General features: G+C 27.3%; 1 pseudogene; it reads right to left on the bottom strand.

Moving 5' to 3' along the window:
• Positions 1–17,734: 17,734 nt before the first annotated feature.
• On the bottom strand, positions 17,735–18,391 carry LOC145832186 (uncharacterized; annotated as a pseudogene).
• Positions 18,392–23,259: the final 4,868 nt, after the last annotated feature.

The following is a 23,259-nucleotide window of genomic DNA, read 5'->3' as shown; positions in this document are numbered from 1 at the left end:
TATATTTGCTTTAAGTGTTTTAAAAGTAATGATAATACAGTTTGTGCAAATAAAAGAATCAAGCAATTCTATTTTAAATCTAAACACAATAATGCTTTGAAATCCTATATAAAAACATACAATTAAATTTGTTTACCAATCTTTGTTTAGATACATAACTAATGCATCAGTGAAAATTGTATATGAAATGTACGACTATAACTTAGTGGATAAATTTTTACTAAAAATATCTTGTTAAATTTAATTCGAGGTATATGTAATTTATTTTTTTATTCATATTACAATAAATTTTACAAACTGTCTCGACTCGGGATACTTAGTGTTTTAAATGTTCAAGGAATATTTTGTATAAAAAGCTGCACGCTGACCGTAATGCATAAAAAAAATCCTTGATTGCAAAATTTGTTTAAAATTTACATAGTAGCATACATAAACTACTTTTTTAAACCGGAAGTTTTTCAAAACAAGCTACAATACAGCCTTTAGTAGCTACATAATTTCATGTCAAAATCTTAGTTTTGATTTAATTGCATCAAGTTTACTTTTTTAATGTATTTATTTAGCTAAATTGTATATACATATCAAAACCAGCAGTTTGTTTGGTTCTTACCCAGGTATTAATAAAAAGCTGAGTAGATTGATAAAATTATCACACAAATGATTAAAAGTTTCAAAACAAAAATTTTTAGAACAAAGTTTTAATTATGTTACAGTGGTTTACAGCTTTTTAATAAGATTATATTAGTAATAGAAACTGCCTTAAAAGTTTATTTCATCGTGTATTCCATTATTTCTTTTTATTATAATGTAGCTTTGTTAATTTAGTTTGAAATAGCATTTGACTTTTATACAAGGTAAAAAAAATTTAATGAAAGTATCCATTTAAAATGTTAAATCAAATTTTACTACCAGTCAGATAAAATCACTCCTAGTAAAAAACAAATAATCACTACTACCACTCTTAAATTGAACTTTAAACTAAACAATATTTATAATTACATAACCGAACTAGTATAACTAAACATATTTTGCTTAGTTTAGGTAAACGCAGTAAGAGCCTTAGTTAAGAATAAATAAACTGTCTTTATAGATGTTTAAACCAAGTTATGCATCTGCATTTATTAAGGGGAAAATTTAATCTCTATTTAAAAACTGCTTAAATTACTATCAATTTATGTTGATACCAAAGGAATCAAAATGTATTTTTATACAGTTACATTTATACAGGTATTGTAAATTGGTTTGAGAAAAGTAGTTAAAATTAAAAGAATGGACCAAGAAGATTGTTATTTGTGCTCTGAAAACGGATGCAATTGTCACAGTGTCCTTACAAATAAAAGAATGTTACTTCAGAAAAGTTTACCTCCTGCTTTTACACCTCCCAGGCCCGAAATTAGAAGAAATACACAGGGTAATCCCCATTTCAATCAAGGTAATTCCCAATACCGAGCGAACTTTTCGGCAGAATATGGACAAAATAGGGATTCTATTACGACGCCACAGGTTAATTTCTAACGAATTTACCAACTTTAAGCGTACTAAAATAGTTTATTGTATAATTTTCTAACTATAAGTAATTTATTTATTAAGAAACTTACCACTAAGAGTAAATGCATCATTTTTCAAAATTCTCACGACATATAAAATTAAACAGTTTGAATACACCATTAAGTTAAATTAATTACTATAATAATTCAAAACTTCTTCCTAAATTCGAAATCAAATTTTATCAGAATCGAAACAAACGGTTTATACAACAGTCTCAAGGCAGAACTCCTAGTATACAGCAGAATCCTTTATTACACGCTCCCTTGCAACAACAAGGGTTTCCTAGCAACACCAATCATCCACCATGGCAACAACAAGAGTTTCATAGCAATAGCAATCATCAACAATGGAAACAACAAGAGTTCCATAGCAATAGCAATCATCAACAATGGGAACAACAAGGGTTTCCTAGCAACAGCAACCAGCCACCACGGCAACAACATGGGTTTCCTAGCAACAGTAATCACCCACCACGGCAACAAGGTTTTCCAAGCAACAGCAACTACCTACCACGGCAACAAGGTTTTCCTAGCAACAGCAACTACCTACCACGGCAACAACAAGAGTTTCCTAGCAACAGCAATCATCAACAATGGGAACAAAAAGGGTTTCCTAGCAACAGTAATCACCCACCACGGCAACAAAATGGGTTTCTTAGTAGCAACAGCAACCAGCCACCACGGCAACAACAAGGGTTTCCTAGCAACAGTAATCACCCACCACGGCAACAAAATGGGTTTCCTGGTAGCAACAGTAATCACCCACCACGGCAACAACAGGGGTTTCCTAGCAACCAGCCACCTCCGAGTCCTACACACCATGTTGGACCACAACTTACTTCAACCAATAATTCCGGTCGACAAATTCCAAGTACTGCAGTCAACTCGCTTCTAAACGTCAAAGATAGTCAGTTTTTGCTTAAGATATAGTTTAAAAAATACTGTTTACTAATTTCAAAAATTTTAAATAGCTTATTAACAGCTTCGTCAATAACCTTAAGTGATTAGTTTTTTTTTCAATACGTACCTATCTCTTTATATGAGGCTTTGAAAATTAACTTTTAAAATTATTGAATTTGCAAAAAACTGTCTTATTTAAGTTAGAAATGCGGTTTTAATGTTAATAACAAGTTTTGCAAAACATTTAGTAAATTTTCCTAAATAGTTATTTTAATATTAGCTGATAAAAAAATTAAAAGACTTTAACTCTTACTATTTTAAGTACAGAGTAGTTTATTTTTACTTAAACTGTAAAGAAAAAATATATAGGAGTACCAAACATTCTTTTAATCTAAATATTTAAAGTATTTATGTAAAACAATTTTACATAATTAACTTTTCTTAAATTTTGCTGAACTTTGTTTTGTTTATATTTTATATTTTTATAATAGCATTTAAGTTAAATACTTATTTCTCTACAAAACTTTACAAATCAAGTCATCTATAAGTCCTAAATAAAAGCTAATAAAGAGTGATGTACTAATATTCAAATAAACAGGACTGTCGTTACGTAATGTACAAGTTTCCAGTTCTCTTCAGCCTCCCAGGTCCAAAGTCCCCAGGTCTCGAATTAATTACACAGCCGAGCAAAAGAAAATTCTAGAAGAAGAGTTCTCGAATGGTCAGTATGTCAACTTTGAAAGGTCAGCGCGAATTGCGTTAAAATTAGGAGTGAAAGCACACAATATAATAGTAAGTTTTTTTATTACTGATAAAAAGCATACTATACTTTATAAAAGCTAAAACTAGTACGGGGGGCGTAATTTGAATCTTACACTAGAAGTTGATGAAGAAGAGCGAAAAATTTGTCTTAATCGTTACTATTGGTATATTTTAAACTTAAATTATATTTTACAGGAAAATGTGAAATTTACACTAGACCACAATAAAAATAATTGAGTTATTTTAAATCATTAATAATTTTTTACTACTACTTGTTAAATTAAAATATTAAAATTTCAGTATTGGTTCCATAATCGACGACCGAAAGAAAGAAAATCTAAAAATGTTCAATCACAACTACCACAAGATACTTCACAAACCCAGGCTACTACGGAACAAAAAGATACTACGCAACAACTAGTTTCTAAGCAGAAAATTGTTTCTCGTCAACAACCAGCTACTAAGCAACAACAAGATACTCTGCAACAACTAGTTTGTAGGCAACAACAAGATACTGGGCAACTACAGTTTGCGCAACCGCAAGCTAACATTCAAATTGAGTTAGTTAAGCAACAAGGAGGTACTCGGCAAGAACAAGCTACTAGCCAACACCAATATTATAGGCAGTTTCCGCAGTTGAGGCAACCGGGGCTAGAGCTCGCTTTGCAGAAACCTGGAAGGCAAGCACATGATACTTGTCAACAACGAGTTGCTAGACCACAGCAAGTTGCTAAGCAACCATCTCCGCTACACAATTTTACTCTAAGTGACCAGGATTTTTCGTAACTGCGATATTCGAATCTGGAAAACAATTAACAACTATCTTATTGAGTTTTATATATAACTTTGCTTTTTGTTTTATTTAATATTTTGTCCAAAGTTAGGTTGTTGACTTTTATATTTGCATTCGTTTTTATAAAATATATTCACACGTTTTTTGTTAATATAGTTTTTGTTAATAAACATTTTTAAATGAATAACTAATGATGTAATTATTATAATATTTCTTATGTTTAAAAAAAAAAAACTTAGTGTCTAAGTACGGAAATAAGTTAAATTAAATGGAGATAATATTAGGCCTAAACAAAAAATAGAAATTAATATATTAAATACTGATTATGGTTAACAAAGAAAGACTAAATTTAAAAAATATATAAAACATGTAATTACTGTTTTGATGTAAATTTTAAAAATGTATATATTCCGTTAAATTTAGATTAAAAATATTTATAATAAAAATATATAAAAAATATTTTTGAGTCAAAAATAAAAAAAGTTTAACTAATGTTGAAAACCAAATAACAGTTTAAATTTTAGATAGTAAAAATTTTGCACTTTTGAGTAAACAAGGGTTTAAAAAATATTTAATTTGTCCAACCAATGAATTGAGTGGGATTTTTTCGGGTGGGATTCGATTGCTAATGAAAAATGACCGCAGATAAGAAATGGAAGTTTCCCAAAAAAAAAAAATTTTGGTTTACGAGTCGTGTACCATATCCTTATAAAATCTCTATGAGCTGATTTGTTTTTCTTAACCAAAGATTTAAACCTTAAGAAATAAAACAAAATAAAACAAAACGATACTTAAGTAAGCTGCTTAACAACTTATAAACGTTTTACTCAACATTTATTTGAGAATTTACCTAGTTCAATAAAAAAAAAGAGTCTAAGCCTAAAATTAAAAAAAAGCCTAAGTAGTACTAATAAAACGTTTAGTTTTTTTTTTAATACTTCAGTTAAGAATTAGTTTTCTAAAATCTACCTGGCATAGAATAAATAAAATTTTAAACTAAGTCAGATTTGTTTAGGTTTTATTTAAGTATAAGTATATAAAATCTTACGTATTGTTTTAACACGTTATAATTTAGGAATACTACATAAAAGCATAATTAATATTAATAATATGAAATATTAGACTAAAAGTATAATTTAGTTTTATATTTTCTCAAAAATGTTATTAAGACGCTTTTAAATCGAATTCAAAAATACTGTTTGTACTATTTATGATATTTTTATCAAAATAAAATTAAAAATTTAAATTTATAACAACAGCATTTATCTATTTATACTTGGTTTAAGTATTTTTAAAAATTAATGATAATATAGTTTGTGCAGATTGACAAGTCAAACAGTTCTTTCTTAAACCTAAACACATGCATGCTTTCAAAATTTATGAAAAAATTATTGAGTTTTTTTACAAATCTTTTATTGATTATAAGTAATTCATCAGTGCAATTTATCTATCAAACTTACGACTATAAACGAGAAGGTAAGCTTTCAAAATTATTCTTCTTTTAAAACTAGTTCTAGTTGTAAGTATTTTGTTAATTGAATCATTAAAGAACAAGTTTAAAAAAAAATCTAGACTCGGGCTCCTTCGTGTTTTATATGCCGCGAGAAAAATTTTTTTTAAAAAGCTGCTCGCTGACCGTACTACATATAAAAGCTAATTGCTTGTAAAAGTTTTTTGAAGTATATACAGTAGTAAACAATATTACTTTTTTAAAAACAAGTTTAAAAAGATTATCTTAATTACAGCCTTTAGTAGTTACATATTTTTTTGAAAGCCTATTTTTTAATTAAATTGGAAATCGAATGATTAAAAAAACGCTTAAAAAGTTTAGTCTAAGGACATGGTGTATGTCGGTTATCGAGTCCACATACTTACAAAATTACTTACAGTACCACATACTTAAAAAATTTCTTACGAGCTTTCAGATGTAATAATTTTTTTGATCATTTAAATGTTTAAAACTTTAGTAATAATACAATCAGTTAAACGAAATGAAAAAAAAAAACTAAACGACAGTTAAGTGTATTTTGTGTATAAAAATGTACTTAAAAACTTGTTTAGTAACATAAGAACTAAAAAGTAGATATAACTTTCTATCAACTTATAAAAGTAGATAAAAAATACTCATAGCAAACGTTAAATACTTGAATGATAGGTTACAATCTATTTAAAGAAGGCAAAAATGTAATACGCTGACAAATTTTACGTTTAATCTTATCAGTATTTATTGCAAAAAGTGTTTTTTTTATCTTTTAATTTTAATTGAACAGTAAAAACAATTTTACAACATTAGAATAGATAAATAATCTGTTGCATAATTTATACTTATTTTAAATAAGTAAAATCTACCATAACTAACATTAAGTTTTGTAATTGAAAACATTATGTTAAATACTGTCAAGTTTATGCTTCTAGTAAAAAAAACAATAATAATATTAGCAACAACAAATTTCCTTAAGTTTTAATTTACACTTTTTTATATTTTAAATATTTGTCTAAGTTTAAAACTGTAATACTACAAGGCAAAAAAAAATTAAAAAACTTTTTCTTTTTTAATCTTCCCTTTGATTTCCACAGAAAAAGAGATTTAACACAAGTTTGCTTGAAACAGTTATCTCAGGGTGCTTTTTAAATACTTAACTTTCTGTTAAAGTAAATACATCTATAACTATTTTTTTACGTTGGCATGCTAAATGAAAAAAAAAAGTATTTTCAACTTAATTCAAAAAAGCAATCTTAAAAACAATCCAAAGAATAACCAGATAGAAAATGCTGCAATCTAGACTAAACCACTGTTATTGTAACCAAACAATTCAACTTTTTAACACAAAAATACATCAAGTTTACTTTTTTGAAGGTATGTTTTTAGCTAAATAGTTTAAGCATATCAAAGCCAGCAGTTTGCCGAATCCGGACCCAGGCGTTAATAAGTAGCCAAGTTCAAATTATTACACGAATGATTAAACGCTTTTTAAAATTGAAGATTTGGGAATAAACCTTTTTACGTTGTAAAGATTTATTTTTTTTTTGATAAAATATATTACTTTAGCAAAGTGTCTAAATATTTTAATTCATCGTAAGTTCCATAAGGTGTTTGTATTATAAAAAAGCTATTTTTATTTAGTTTAAAATATAACTTGACTTATATACTAGATAAAGAAAACTAAATAAAAATGGCCAATAAATATTATAAATTAAATTTAGTTTTTGGTTAGATAAAATTAATTTTTGTATAAAAAACAAATCACTAGTACATCTTTAAAAAAGAAATGATTTTACTGAAAAATATATATATATTTACGTAAACGAAATAGAATTCTTTGAAAACTTTAATATATTTTTAAATTCAAAGTTTCGACAGTAGTAAAACTATTAAGTAATACATTTACTTAAAATACGTTAAAGGACAAATGAAGAATTATATAGAAAGTAATAAGCTATAGTAAAACACATGCTATAAATACTTTTTTAAAAGATAGTTATAAGTAATACTAGAAAAATTTTATTTTTTATAACAATTTTAAAAAACAATATTAAAATAATACTAATTAAGTAAACCTCGATAATAACAAAACTTAAACCTTTTTTGTTTAGGGGAATTTGTAAGCAATCAGCAATTCTAGCATACACTAAGCTGTTTATATGGTAAACATTTTGTTTACTAATGTATATGAAGCAAACTATTTGCTTAATTAAGGTTAAAGACAGAAATAGGTATTTTTGAAAATGTAAAACTTTCTTAGACGTTCAAACTGAGCTATACTTATGAATTATTAATGGTACAGTTAAAATCTAGATAACATTCTTATTTTTAAGGTTTTTTTATTAACTAATGATCTTCTTTTATAAGTGTTTATTATTAACTACAGGTGTTGTAAATAACCTCTAAAAAAGCAGAACAAAATTGAAAAAAATGGACCAAACGGATTGTATTTCGTGCCCTCTATACAGATGCAATTGTAACTACATCTCGACAAATCCAACATTTTCACAACAGGGAAGATTCTTGAGTACAAAACTTCCACTTCAGGAAAACTCCTTTTCAAGAATGTTACTTCAAGGAAATCCCCCAAATCAAAGATTTTTTCAGGGAAGCCCTCCCTTTCTCCTCCTTTTCTTTAGAAGAAGTCCTGGCTTTCCGGGTGGTCCCCAACACCAAAGTAACTTTCCTACTGCAAGAGTTGGACGTGCTAAAGCTTTTACTACCAATCAGGTTAACTTTTGATTAATTTATTTTTTTTGTTTAAGCATAAAAATTATTTTTAAATTTAATACTGTTCTGTAAAAGTATGCTATTCAAATACATTATTAATTTTATATAGTTTCTAAATTTATTAACAATTTATCTCTAGCTTTAAAATACAAATTTCGACAGAATCCAAACAGAGAGCTCAATCAAATGCCCCCAACAACCTCTCCCAACTTTCTGCAGGCTCCTTTAGTTCCAGCATCTGGCAACAGTTTCCTAGCAACAGCAGTCACCTAAACGGTTAATCATCGAAGGGTTTACCTTTACCCGACTATGTTGGACACCAACGTGTAAATATAATTCCCAACCATTCTCTTCTTCCGAAACTTTGTAATCCAGTCAACACGTTTATATAGGGTTTGTTAGAATTATAATACTAGAAAAACCAGTAGTTGAAATAACTATTTTCAAAATTGATAAAGATGTTAATAACATATTTTACATATTTTTGTATTCTAAATAAAATTTTAGTTTTTGACATCACTTACAAATCACTGACATCCATGGGTACTCAACGTATCAACCCGTCACTGAAAGGTATGCGCCGTACGAGCGTTTTGATAATTTCCAGAGAGAATTTCTGGAACGAGAGTTCTTGAAAAATCAGAATCCGACTGTCGATGATATAAGGCGTATGGTAAAACGAATTTGTGTGAAAAACTACCGTGTGATGGTTAATTATTACAACATTGATAATAAAACTGTATGCTAGTTACTTTAAAACTTTTAAAAACTTCCACGACTGTGCACAGCTGTTAATAAAAAAACAAACACCTGAACTATTGAGTTGATGTTTTATAAAAAAATACTGTAGGTCTGGATTTTTATATTAGATTAATTTAACAGTAGTTGCTAAAACTTTTAATTATTACTTTAGAACTGGTTTCATTACCAAATAATAAAGGAAGGAAAAGCTCGAAAGCTACAAAAACCTTCAAATACTAGTGTGCAAATACAAATACCTCCAAATACTAGTGTACAAATACGAAAACCTCCAAACACTAGAGTGCAAATACAAAAACCTCCAAATACTAGCGTGCAAATACAAAAACCTCCAAATACTAGCGTGCAAATACAAAAAACCTCCAAATACTAGCGTGCAAATGCAAAAACCTCCAAATACTAGTGTTCAAATACAAAAAAATCCAAATACTAGCGTGCAATTACAAAAACCTCCAAATACTAGTGTGCAAATACAAAAACCTCGAAATACTAGTGTGCAAATACAAACTTCTGCAAAACCTCAACTTTCTACACAACCCCAAATTCTTAGACAACAACAAGTTACTGGAGAACAACAAACTTCTAGGCAACCACAGTTGACGAAAACACAGCAGGGGCGTGTCTAGACTTTTTTTCAAAGGGGGTTCACATTTTTTTTTGTTCTCAATTTCCCGCTTAAATACGCAATTCTTAAGTATGCATTATGCACTACCAGTTAAGTACGCAATATTTAGCCGAAAAACTCTGTGTTTAAAATTATTTTTTCTGCATTAAAAAAAAAACATATAAGTAGTAATGGAAAAGTATTAAATATTTTTATTTATTTTACTGTATTAAATTTAGATAAATTAAACTAAAAGAGGCGGAAAAAATTATATTTATAATAAAAGCATTTTTTTAATTATTTTAATCTAAAAAAAAAGAAACTTCACAAAAAAAAAGGTTAATTATTTCGGACGATGTCGCACCAATATCAAACTAAAAATTATATTAAATTAAATGTTGTTTTTTATCATAATTATAGGCTTAAAAAATATATTTTAATAAATAAATAAAACTTATTTATCATAAACCAATAAAACTTATATATTTAATTTCTTTTATTTTTAAAATAAAGCAAATGATACAATAACTTGTATACATTCCTATACTGTAACATAAAATCAATTAACTATTTTAGTTTTTAAGAAATTTATTTAGTTTTTACTATGTATTTATGTAGCTTGTTTAAAACGAAAAATAGTTTTAGATCAATCATATTGATTTTAAGCTTACAATTATGGTTCAAAAAGATATTAAACACAATATAATTTCAGCTTGATATTAGTGCGACATCATCCTAGGTATGTTAAAAGCATCTTAGTAAAAAGTTTCTAGAAAAAAAAGTGCTACTTTAAAACTCTACCTTTTATGACGTCACAATTATTTTTTTTAAAATCTATTTCAGCTGGGTAAAAAGGAGCATTTTATGTTAAGGAAACTTTTTTATCTTTCAGTGTTATAAATTCAACATTCATTATTCAAAGTTTATCAAATAACCAAAACAAAGTCAATAAACAACGTTTTTAGTGATATTCTAAGACTTTTTTTTCTTTTTTCTTTTCTTTTTTTTTCATAGGGTTCAAAGGAAACAGGAAACCAGTCAAAACACGCCCCTGAAACACAGCAAGAGATCAATCTGCAACATCTTACTAAGCAAATACAAGCTCATAAGAAAGAACAAGCTGCTGGATCACAACAAGCTGCTATGCAACAACGAGATGTTAGACCACAACAAGTTGCTATGCAACAACTAGATGTTAGATCGTAACAAACTGCTATGCAACAACGAGTTGTTAGTCCATAACAAGTTGCTATGCAACAACGGGATGTTAGTCCACAACAAATTGCTATGCAACAACAAGATGTCAGTCCACCATAAGTTGCTATGCAACAACGAGATGTCAGTCCACAACAAGTTGCTATGCAACAACGATATGTAAGTCCACAACAAGTTGCTATGCAACAACGAGATGTTAGTCCACAGCAAGTTGCTATGCAACAACGAGATGTTAGACCGCAACAAGTTGCAATGCAACAACGAGATGTCAGTCCACAACAAATTGTTATGCAACAACGAGTTGTTAGTCTACAACAAGTTGCTATGCAACAACGAGATGTCAGTCCACAACAAGTTGCTATGCAACAACGAGATGTCAGTCCACAACAAATTGCTATGCAACAACGAGATGTTAGTCCACAACAAGTTGTTATGCAACAACGAGATGTCAGTCCATAACAAGCTGCTATGCACCAACGAGATGTCAGTCCACAACAAGTTGCTATGCAACAACGAGATGTCAGTCCACAACAAGTTGCTATGCAACAACGAGATATTAGTCCACAGCAAGTTGCTATGCAACAACGAGATATTAGTCCACAAACAAGTTGCTATGCAACAACGAGATGTCAGTCCACAACAAGTTGCTATGCAACAACGAGATATTAGTCCACAAACAAGTTGCTATGCAACAACGAGATGTCAGTCCACAACAAGTTGCTATGCAACAACGAGATATTAGTCCACAAACAAGTTGCTATGCAACAACGAGATGTTAGTCAACAACAAGTTGCTATGCAACAACGAGATGTCAGTCCACAACAAGTTGCTATGCAACAACAAGCTGCTATTCACCTACTTCCGCTACCCATTATAACTCTGAGTGAGGAGGATTTCTGATAACTACGATCTTCGAACCTGGACAACAGTTAAGAGCTAAGTTACAGAATTTTTTTTATCACTTAAATTTATTTTTTATTTTGTCTGATGTTTCGTTCAAAGTATAATTTGCTAGCCGCTTTTACAATTATAATTATATAAGAACATATAAAATATATTTATTGGTCATTTGTTAATATAATTTTTTTTAATAAATTTTCGAAATTTAAAAGAAATTTTTATATAATCAAATATATGAACAAGTATTTATTTATCGTTCTTTTAAAAACCTAGTGTTTATTTACGGAAACAAATAAAATAAATTATATGTGAAGATAATGAAAAAGATATTTTTTAATAAATTGAATATAAGTTAAGACTTAAACAGACCAAATTAAAAATAACGCATCATATTATACGATATAAAAACTGTTTTGTATGAAATGTTTTAAATGTATATACTCCGTTAACTTTACGTGAAAAATTAACTCTTAAAAGTGTACATATTAAAAATTGACTTGTTTACTTGTTTATTTTTTTGAACATAAAGTAGAAACTTAAACTAATAAATATTTAAAAATGCAACTACGGCTAAAATGTATAACAAAATAAAAGCTTGCTTTGAGTAAATATGTATTGAATGCTACTAACTTTGTACTATAAAATTAAAGTTTACGATAAAGTAAACAATTGTGGAGTTATCGTTGACGGTAAGTCACAGCTACTTATTTTTCAATTTGAATTTAATCACAGGTTTTGAAGTTTTAATTAAAAAGTTTAATAAAACGAATAAAATTTTCGAAAATATGGTTAGTAATAGCTTTGGTGATCTGTTTTTTTTAATTATGAATCAATAATCAATAAAACATTAAGTATAATATTAATGAGTAAATATAATAATATTAAGTATAATATTATAATTTTAGTTTTTTTCAATTTAGTTTAGTTTTATTAATTTTTTAAAATTTAGATGCATATTAGCCATTTCAAAAATAAAGCTGGCAGTTGAGAAGTTTATTTGTAGCTATGCTTTAAATTCCTTTCAATTCATATTGTTTAGTTTGAGTTATATTTAATATGCTTAATTAATACTAATAACGCCTTCAATGTTTTTTTCTTAATTTTTAGTTTTAAACTAGTTTATTAACATTTTGTTTAACAATATGTATATTTTAATACAAATTAAATTTTGTGCCAGTTTCCATTGAGTTATAAGTCATTCTGTTTAAATATCAAAAAATATATATTCTTTTAATTTAAATTTCTTATACTACTTAAGTAATGTTTATTAAAAACAAAGCTATTTATAATCATAAAAAAAATAGATTGAATTTTTCTCAATACATTATTTTATAAGGTATTTGTGTAATGTTTCTAAAACGAAAACAAAACGAGTTGTTGTTTATTGATAAAAATTTTATTTTAATAATTTAAACATCAAACTTTTTTTAACTTTACGAAAGTATTTGAACATTATCTCGTAATACTAAATTTTGAAAAATCAAATTGTTTCCACAGCAAGTTTTGTTTACTAAATGTTCAGCTATAGCTGATTTTTTCATCGCACTTTTGACTGCTACCGTTTTTTATCTTTTTTGTCACTGATGGTCGAGATAATACATTTTTGAACATGCTCTTATATTCTTGTTTTTTGGTGACGGGAAGTTTGTCCAGTGGTACTACTTTCACAGTAGTATTTAAACTTGTAGACTACACGATTTTTTTCTTTTATTAACAATGGGTCTTTTCCTGATTGTTGGAGTAATGGTTGGAGAATCCTAGGATTTACTGAAGTATAGCTTTGATTTGTCTTGTCTGCTATCTTTTTATCAATTAGTTTTGACTCAGAACCGACATATGGTAGTTTCAATTATATTTAAAATTTTCTGATAAATAAGGTTTAGCTTTGTTTAACCTTGTTAACTGGGTCTTTATTATTATTTAACACCGTTTCAGCGTACCCATTTCACGTCTAAACCAATACTCCAACGATTAAACAGTAGTGAGACTATCGTTGTTGATAAGTCGCAGCTAGGCACCAATTTAAACTTAAAATTTCGGTTGTTAAGCTTTACTTAGAAAGTTTATATATAGCAAATAACATTTTCCGAAATGCGGTTAGTAATGTCTTTGGTAGTTTGTTTTGGAATATCGAATTAATATTCAACTTTAGCATAAACTATCGAAATTATCGACAACAAATGACAAATAGTATAATTTTTAGTTTCATTTTAATTTAGTGTAGTATAATTAATTTTTTTTAAGATGCATATTAGCCATTTTTAAATAAAGCTGGCGGTTTGCAAATTTAATTTTAGTTATGTTTTAAACTTGTTTTGTTTCTTATAGTTTAATTTAAGTTATATATAATACACTTAGTTAAAACTAACAACGCTTTTATTTTTTTCCTAATTTTAGAGTTCAAATTAGTTTCTAAACATTTTTTTTTTGGTATTGAACATGGATATTTCAATTTGAATAAGTTTGTTTTAAGTTTTTATTGAGTTGTAAGTTATTATGTTTTAATTTCTTAATGTACTCTTTGAACAAGTTATAAATTACTTATACTACTTAAGTTACGTTTATTTGAAACATAAATACTTTTATTTATAAAGATATTAGATTGTAAAATTTATTTTAACTACTTTTCATAATGTATTTGTTTTATGTATCCAAAGCAAAATTAAAAAATAGTTTTTGTTTGTTTATGAAAGCTTATTCTAATCAATTACAAAAGCATACTTTTTAAGCAAACTAATATATTAAATATATTCTAACACCTTTATTCTATTTATATTTGTTTAAGAATTTTTTTTTAATAATTATAACGTAGAAGCAAATTTTATTTATTAAAAATTATAGTAGTTTAGCTTGAATCTAAAAACATGTATGTTTTAAAAACTAATATTAAAAGAAAAATTAAAGTTTACTATCAAATCAATCTTGTTATTTAATTTCTAAATAATTCGACAGATTATGCATACAACTAATTGTAAATGAAAATATTTAGCTAGTTTATACATATTAGAATAAGTTTTACAAATTTTCTAGGCGAGCATTTATTAGTTGTTTTTATAAATTGCAAGTTTCCTAGAAAAACCATATTTACACGGACCGTACTCCGTACGGTGCTGACCAATTTTTTTTTTTGAAATATTTGTAGAAAACAATAAAAAAAACTTTTTTAAACCACAAGTATTATGAAATAAGTAACAATAAAGTATTTAAGATTTCTAACTTTTCTTAAGAGCCCAGTTGATAGTTTTAGTTAATGATGTACCGGACCCGGATGCGGACTTTTTTTTTTCAAATTAGAATCCGGCCGGAACCGGATCCGGATTTATTTTAAACTAAGATCCGGCCGGAACCGGATACGGATTCTTAATACTCTAAGTTATTTGTAATGTAAGTAGTATAAAAACTACTATGTACGATAATGCAATTTTATATAACTAACTACTAACTATGTATAATTGTGTGAAATTTATCTTTATGTGTTATATCTAACTATATACTTTTGAGTTTTGAAAAACTATAATTTAAAAAAAAAATAGATTAAAAGTATTAATGTGCTGCTAAAACAATTAAATAATAAGAAAGTTTATGATATGTTACTAAAGTCTAGTTAAGATTACTAGTTAAAGTCAAAAATAGTAGCTGGTATGTTTGCTAACTTTCCAAACAATATTTAAATTCAAATTTTATTAAAATTGAAAGAACAAAAAAAAAAAAACTTGAAATTGAAAGAACAGTAAAAAAAACTTCAAATTAAAAGAACAATATAAAACACTAAAATATCTTTTTTGCTCAACTTATAAACTTTCCATGATTTTTGGCAACCAGAATACCACCTAATTTTAGCTAATATCAGGGTCGCCGCTTTTTGAATAAAAAAACTAACCTGAGTGATTAAAAACTTTCCTGAGTCAGAATGATGTTTTGGAAATCCAAAAATATTTACTTTAAGCTAATAATCAGTAGAACAGCTAGCCAAAGGTTAAACATTTTAAGTAATGTTTACAATTAAGGCTATAGGGGGGTTAAACACTTTATTTACAATTTGATCTTATTTAATAGAATATTATCTTAGCTAACAGATGATTTTTATAGCTTTAAAAAATTCAAAGTAGTTTTTGAGATATAAGCGGCCAAAACCGGAGAGTTCCATTAGGACCTAATGGAAGGCGCAAGCTAAAAACGCGAAATATCCATTTCACTAAAAATCTATTTCCTCCTAGGTTTTTAAAGCTAGGTACCTCAAATTTTCAAAAAAATATTCTTTACACAGTCTAAAAGATTTTGAATGTTGGAACTTCAAATAATTGAAACTTACAAATTTAAGGTCTAAAATTCAAAAAAAAACAACTTTTTTTGAAAAAAGGGGACTTTTCTCAAAATAAAAATAATCCTACACTTCAATGATTTAAAATTTAGTAAAGAGTAAACTGTGAAAGTTTGAATAAGATTGCTTTAAACGTGTAGGAGGAGATAGATTTTTAATGAAATGGTTTTTTTTTCGCCTTATAAGTTGCACCTTTTATAAGGAAGCTATTGAGCTGGCCGGCTTTAACCCCTTGTATCTCGAAAACTTCTTCGAATTTTGTTAGGCTGTAAAAAGTATCTAGTAGCTAAGATTAAAATCTATCAAATAAGATCAACTTGTAAAAATCAAGGTGGACCCCCCTACAGCTTTACCAATCTAAAATCAATTAAAATCAAGTTTTTGAACAAAACTAACTAGAAAATCACAAATTAGTGGAAACTGAATCATCTCAAACTCATTCAAAATCTAAAAGAAAACTAGCCTGAGTTTTTAAAAAAATCTTAAAACTAGCCTGAGTTTTTATAAAAAAATAAACTAGCCTGAGGCAGGCAACCTTAGGTTTCCAAAAATTCCCATAAGTTTTCAAACTAGCAGGGTTGCCACTGTTTTAGTCAAAAAAAACTAGCTAAAGTGAGTATAAACTAGCCTGAACCTAAAATTACTTTAATCTAATAATTAGTAGAACAGCTAGCCGTAAGGTTGACGATTTGGTAGTAAAGTTTTTAATTTTACAACATAGGTAAAGAGTTGCATTTCTGAAATGTTTGTTTCATAGTTTAAATGTAAACAAAGGTAAATTAGTCACGTGTACAAAATGAGCCAATCACGGTAGGTGTTTAATTTTCGAACGTATTTTCTGACGAAAATGACTCTTTTTAATTTACACAGGGTTTTTTTTTGAAAAAATACTTTTCTGTATGCTCTATTCTTGTTAAGTAGATCCGAATCGGCCGGATCTCTGTTAGGATCCGGCCGGACCCGGATCCGGACGTTTTTTTAAAACTAGAATCCGGCCGGAACCGGATCTGGACTTTTTTTTCAAATTAGAATCCGGCTAAAACCGGATCTAGACTTTTTTTTCAAACTAGAATCCGGCCGGAACCGGATCCGGATTTTTAATTCATATCAAGATCCGGCCGGATCCAGATATCCACAAAAATGGCAATATCTGACCGGATCCGGACCCGGATAGTGAGTCCGGTACATCACTAGTTTTAACGATGTAACTCACCAGAGCAGTTTGTTTACGGATTTCGTTTTGTAATTTTAGCAAGCAAGTATATAAACTTGTCTATCATTTTGAAAGCATATTTTAAACTAAAATTTAATAGCAAAAAAAAAAATCAGTTTTTACTTACCAATAATTTTTCGTTTCGTATACATGAATGTACAAAAAATATTTGTACAATGTACCTTTATATATAAGAATTGTCTATAGTTACGGGCTTTAATCATAACTACCATTGTGGATATAAACATATTGCACGAAGTTAATTAACCATAAATTTTGATTTAAAAAGAAACTCATAACTATTACTTTAAGTTCTTTATTTCAGGCAACTTGTATACAACTACCCACATATAAAAAGAAACAATTTTTTCATTTTATCTAAAGTTTATTCTATCGAAATACTACTCAACTTAGAAACATATTACCTTTTATACTAAATGTCATAAAATACAAATGTTTAAATAAGTTACAGTACTTCAAGTTAGTTACAGTATGAAGACACTAAAATTAAGCTTCTTCAGTTGCGTACTTCTTTGTCCATTCCCTGCAAACTCTATCGTGTTCCTCGCGATTGTTGACGTACTGAGCTGCTATTTCTGGCACAAGACAGTCAACAGGGTTGCAGTCGGTGAAAAACAAATGAATTGACAACAAAATTTTTTCTATAGACATAGCAGGGGCCCAATTAGAACCAAGAATATCTAAGCTTATATACCCATCGCTATTAATATTGCAGTGGTATATCTTGGTCTTAAAAGTAACCTTTGGTGGCTTAAACGGATAGTTTTTAGAAAACTTTAGGTTCAATAAAAACTTTCCACCTTCATAAGGAGATTTTAGAGGTCCTTGAATCGAAGCTTCCCATTCAAACAAATTATCGTCTTTTAAGCCAGCGCTTATGTAAGCTGGAGAGCTTAAATTGATCTCTTTCAGTTCTTTTAGAAGTCTTCGTTTCGCAACGGTAGTTTCCTGATCGTCGTCATCTACAGAAGCAATCTTGAAGTTTTGGCAGTGTACCGACTTATTGTAAGCATCCAAAGACGATACGTTTCGCTGAGCATTGACAATATTGCTCCAAGCTTCATGACCAAAAAATTCGTCAATGCTCCTTAAATCAAACTCCTCAAGGTAGTCTTCGAATCCGTTGGTTTGATCGGATGACATAATAATTAATATTTAAACAAATGCTGCAATGTGTATATACTGATAATTTTTATGATAAATTTTTTGAAATAAAAAATTGTTGAGCTCTTATACTCAGCATTATAAAATAACTAAATCAATATTACTGTATAAATTATATAAACTGTAAAAATAAAGGAAATAACACAAAGCATAAGCCTAAACAAGCTCGAGTTAAAAAAAGGTTTGATTATACCTTATCGGACTATCATACAATAAACTTTCGATAGACTAAAACTTTTTACTAATATTCGTAATTACAATTTTCAGTTGAAACCGGAAATCTTACCACCTTGTTTATGTTTTAATGTTTTTGAACTAAAACAAAAAAAACAAATACTGAAGCCAAAGCACAGTCAATATGTACAGTCAGACCCTAGCTGCATGAAATCTAGTGTTTGTATTAATGTTAATTATATTATATTAATGTTTGATTAAAAACGATTGCCAAATGTTTTTGTCTAATTTAGTCTAAGTACTTAAAAAATTTTCCAGGTTTTCAAAGTTATACATTTTAGGAATAATTTTTAGCTTAAAAGTTAGTTCAAGGTAAACACAAAAAGTTAAAGTTGTGTTAACTAGTATCAAATTTTTACTAAGATATCTTAAAGACTTATTTAGTGTGTTTTTTGAAATAAATAACTTTTGATGATGGCATAATTTTTTTATCTATGCGACAGATTTTTAGTTTCCAATTTTAGTCTCACTACTTGTAAAAATTGTTAACAATTCAAAGTTTTTCAGTAATTTTTGTTCGAAATTACAAGTTGAAAAAAAAAATGTTCACGATTTTTTAGCCTATATTATAAAACTCCAGGTTTTATAGTAACCCTGTTTAGAGAATGGTTTTTGAAATATTTGGATCCCAAACTACAAGAGTAAGATCTTTATTTTAAAAATAAACTGTATAACAGACTAGTAGATGAACTATTTACTTCATACCTGAAATTGTAATTGAAAATATTTAAATATTCAATTTAAGTTATTCTTTAAAAAGAAAATGTTTTCCTCCTTAGTGCAAGTTTTTCAATTTTCATAGATAGTATTTTTTTTATCTAGCTGTTATGATAAACAGCTTAACAATCAAACACAATGTATAAGAAAAAAACTGAATTAAAAAAATGCATAAACTAACCAAATAAAAAACATTAAATTAAATTCAGTGGTGCTATATATTTTTAACAAATTTTCTCCCGGTTTCTAAACTTTTATTCAGCTTGAAAAAAAATACAATTTTTTGGGTTTTTCTTAGTTCAAATAGAATTTAAGGTAAAAAACTTAGTTAAACAATATAAAATAGATAAAAAATTAAAAAGATGCTGTTAAGCAAATTAATTTTTTTTTATAGAAAAAAACTTTGATAATGATAAAAACTTTCATCTCTATGATTTATTTTTGTGTGTAATTGAAATATTACTAGTAAAAATGTAAAAATAGTTTAAAACTCCAGGTTTTTTATTAATTTTTGTTCAAAATTCAAAATTCTTTTTTCAAAATTTATCAAATTCTAAATTTTCCAGGCTTTTTAGCTTAAGTTTTCAAGCTCCAGGTTATTCCAGGTTTTTTGGCTCTAAATTTGATATAAAACTGAAAGATCACTTCATTTTGTTGAATTTTTAGCTAATATTTAAATCTAAAAATTATATCAATCCACACAATTGAATTATATTTATAAATTTATATCCTTCTCATATTCAATTTACGATTTTGTTCCTTTTACAAATTTAGAAAGTAAAAAATTCAACTCATCAAATGTAAAAATCAGTTAAAGATGTTGACAAATTTTCCATATATTTGAACTTGTTATTAAAAATTAAAAAAAACTATTTTAGAAACTTATAAAATGTAGCAAACTAATGTTTTCGCACAAATTAGTGTTAATTGTATATAGCAAATAATTATAAAAGTACTGGTCATTAAACTCATCCTAAAAAATAGGTACAAAAAAAATTAGATGAACTACTTGTTAGAAATTACACATGATTTGTGATAACCGATTTATTCGGTTAGCTTCTTTAACTTCATTTTTGAACAAGGTCATGTTATATTATTCAGCATACTATTTTATTTTTATAAAACTAAATGTATTTGTAACTGTAATTTATAATTTTTAACTTACACTAACAATTTTGTTTTAAGACAACATATCTAAAATTTATTATACAAAAATTAAATATTTTCCTGATCTTAATTTATCATGATGAGAAAAACGTTTCATAATTACTGAATAATTAAGTTTATGTGGTTACATGTTTATAAAGTTATTCTAAACTTAAATTTTCCATTTAAAAAAATGAGTTATAAACAAACTTTGACTGTAAAAGATTTGCCTCTCTTTGATTCATAAAAACTTCATTTGTCTCTGAGTGACCTTTAGTCAGAGTTGGTAAAATGCTAATAGTTTTCATATCAATTGAGTACTGAAGCGTATAAAACTTTTGTTTGTTATATGTTAATAATTTCACGCTTGAGTAGATATTACACTGATTTCTACCTGCCTTAAATTGTCCTAAATTATCTTGAGTTACATTTTATAAATCCTTAGATAATAGATTTCTCCTCTGGCGCAAGCTAATTAACCGTTAAGTTTATTTTTTATTTTAATTATTAAAAGGAAGAATCAGGGTTGCCAAATTTTGTTGAAAATTTTCTTCAAGGTTTTTTCAATTTCTTCTAGATTCTAAAGTTCCATTTTTGGTTCTATACTATTTTAGACTGAGTTTAAGGTTAAAAACTCTACTTATTAATATATCAACCTTAAAAAGATACTGTCAAGTTATTTTAAATGTTTTTTTTTTATGAAAGAAATTGATGATGTCACAAAAATTTTTATTACGATAGATTTAAAGATCAAACTAAAAATTTTACTAGTTAACATATAAAATCTGATTAAAATTCCAGGTTTTAAAGCCTTCTTAGTGAATTTTGTTAGAAATTTTAGGTTTTTTTTTCAAAATATTTCCTATTCCAGGTCTTTTCAGTTTTTTACTCTAAATTGCTACATTACAATTTTTCTGACCCTGAAGGTTGCATGTGTATGTTTTTGCATTAGATAATTACTCATTTAATTAAAAACTGTTTTCAAATCATTAAGGTTTAAGTTTTAAAACAATTAAAATTAAAAACCTAAATGTTTGATTATTTTGTGCAACTATGTCAATTAACTCTATATAGAGTAAAAAACAGAATGAATTTTTCTTTTTTAGTTTTAATTAAGTAACTTTAATTTTATAACATAAAGTGGTCACTTGCGTGAACTAGCTCAAATCATAATAAATATTAGTTTCAGAATAATAATAGAAACTAAATTGTTATTTCTATGATTAGTGAAGAACTATTCACATGGCTTAAAGATAACTAAAATGATTTTTAAATCAATGAAAATCATACACGCAAACAAAACTTGTTATATAAAACAACAATATATTGAAACTGGATCAATAAAATCCCATTCAAAATAGTATCTGTCCTGATATTTGAAAAAAACATCTTTAAACTATTTTTAAGATTTTTATTAAAGTCAGAACTTTCCTGAGTCATCCTGAGTGAAAAAAAAATAATATCCTGAGTTACCCTGAGTCATCTTGACATTTTCTAGTATTTCAAAATTTCTTTTGTTATTCCGAGTACCCTAATGTGTGGCAACATTGCTATTAGTTTAAGCATTTTTAATTTGTCTAATCTAAAAAAAACTTTGAGTTATAATTTGAATTTTTTTTTACTAGTAGAGTTAAGTAGTGTATATTTTTTAAAAATGCCACTGATTTTGAAAAGTTTTCTGCAGGTTTTTTAGTTACACGTTTTGGATCAATTTTTATTTGAAAATATTTTAAAACTTTAGTTAAGTAATATAACGACATTAAAATGGTACTTTAAAGCTACCTTAAATGTACTTTTGACAGGGTTGCCTAACGTTTTTTCAAAATTTTTTCTACGTTTTTAAATTTCTTCCAGGTTTTTAAAAGTACACACTTTAGGGTCTATTTTTAGTATAAAGTTAAATATAAGGTAAGAAACTGAGTTCAATAGTACAAAAAGATTGATAAGATACTGTAAATATACTTAAAATGTATTAAAAAAAATTTTGGTGATGACAAAATATTTTTATCTATATGATAAGTTTTTTGAGTCAAACCGAAATTTTACTACTGAAGATGTTAAAATCTTAAAAACTCCAAGTTTTACTTTGTCTAAATTGTCAAATTCCAGGTTTTTCCAGGATTCCAGGTAAAGTGTCAACCCTGTTTTGATAAAATAGAATATTGATACTGACAATAATTTTTATCTTCATGGTAAATCATCGTCACAAGTTTAAATTGTAATAATTTAGTTTATAAAATAAATATAAAATTATATATAAAAATATATATATAAAATTTCAAATTTATTACTGATTTTAATTCTAAGTTTCAGGTCTTTTCTTCAAAGTTTCTTAAATTTTCTTTTATAGGTTTTATATCCTAAATAGTTAAATTCTAGGTTTTTCTGGAATTCCAGGTTTTGTGACAACTCGCTTTATATGTCTTAAATGATTTTATTGTAATTTATTTCATCTCACTTTAAAACAAATAGGGTTGCCACTTAATTTTGAGAAATTTATTTCATGTTTTTTCAATTTCTTCCTGGTTTTTGAAGGTTCACGTTTTTGGGTATATATTTAGTTTAAAGCTAAGTTTAAGGTTAAAACTGTGTTAATTTCAAATTTCAAAGTTCAAGTTTTTTAATCTCAATTGTCAAATTCCAGGGTATTCCAGGTTTTAAGCTTTTTTGGCAACCCTGAACAAAGCTAAAACTCAAAAGTTTAGAAATGTTTTTCTAAAGACTATCAATAGCAGTTAAATCTTTGAAAT

Source organism: Thalia democratica, chromosome 3 (genome assembly GCF_965202585.1).
Source record: "Thalia democratica chromosome 3, ktThaDemo2.hap1.1, whole genome shotgun sequence".
In the NCBI taxonomy this organism is placed as follows: domain Eukaryota; kingdom Metazoa; phylum Chordata; class Thaliacea; order Salpida; family Salpidae; genus Thalia; species Thalia democratica.
The sequence above is the reverse complement of the archived record's forward strand: the minus strand, read 5'-3'. Positions and strand labels throughout refer to the sequence as shown.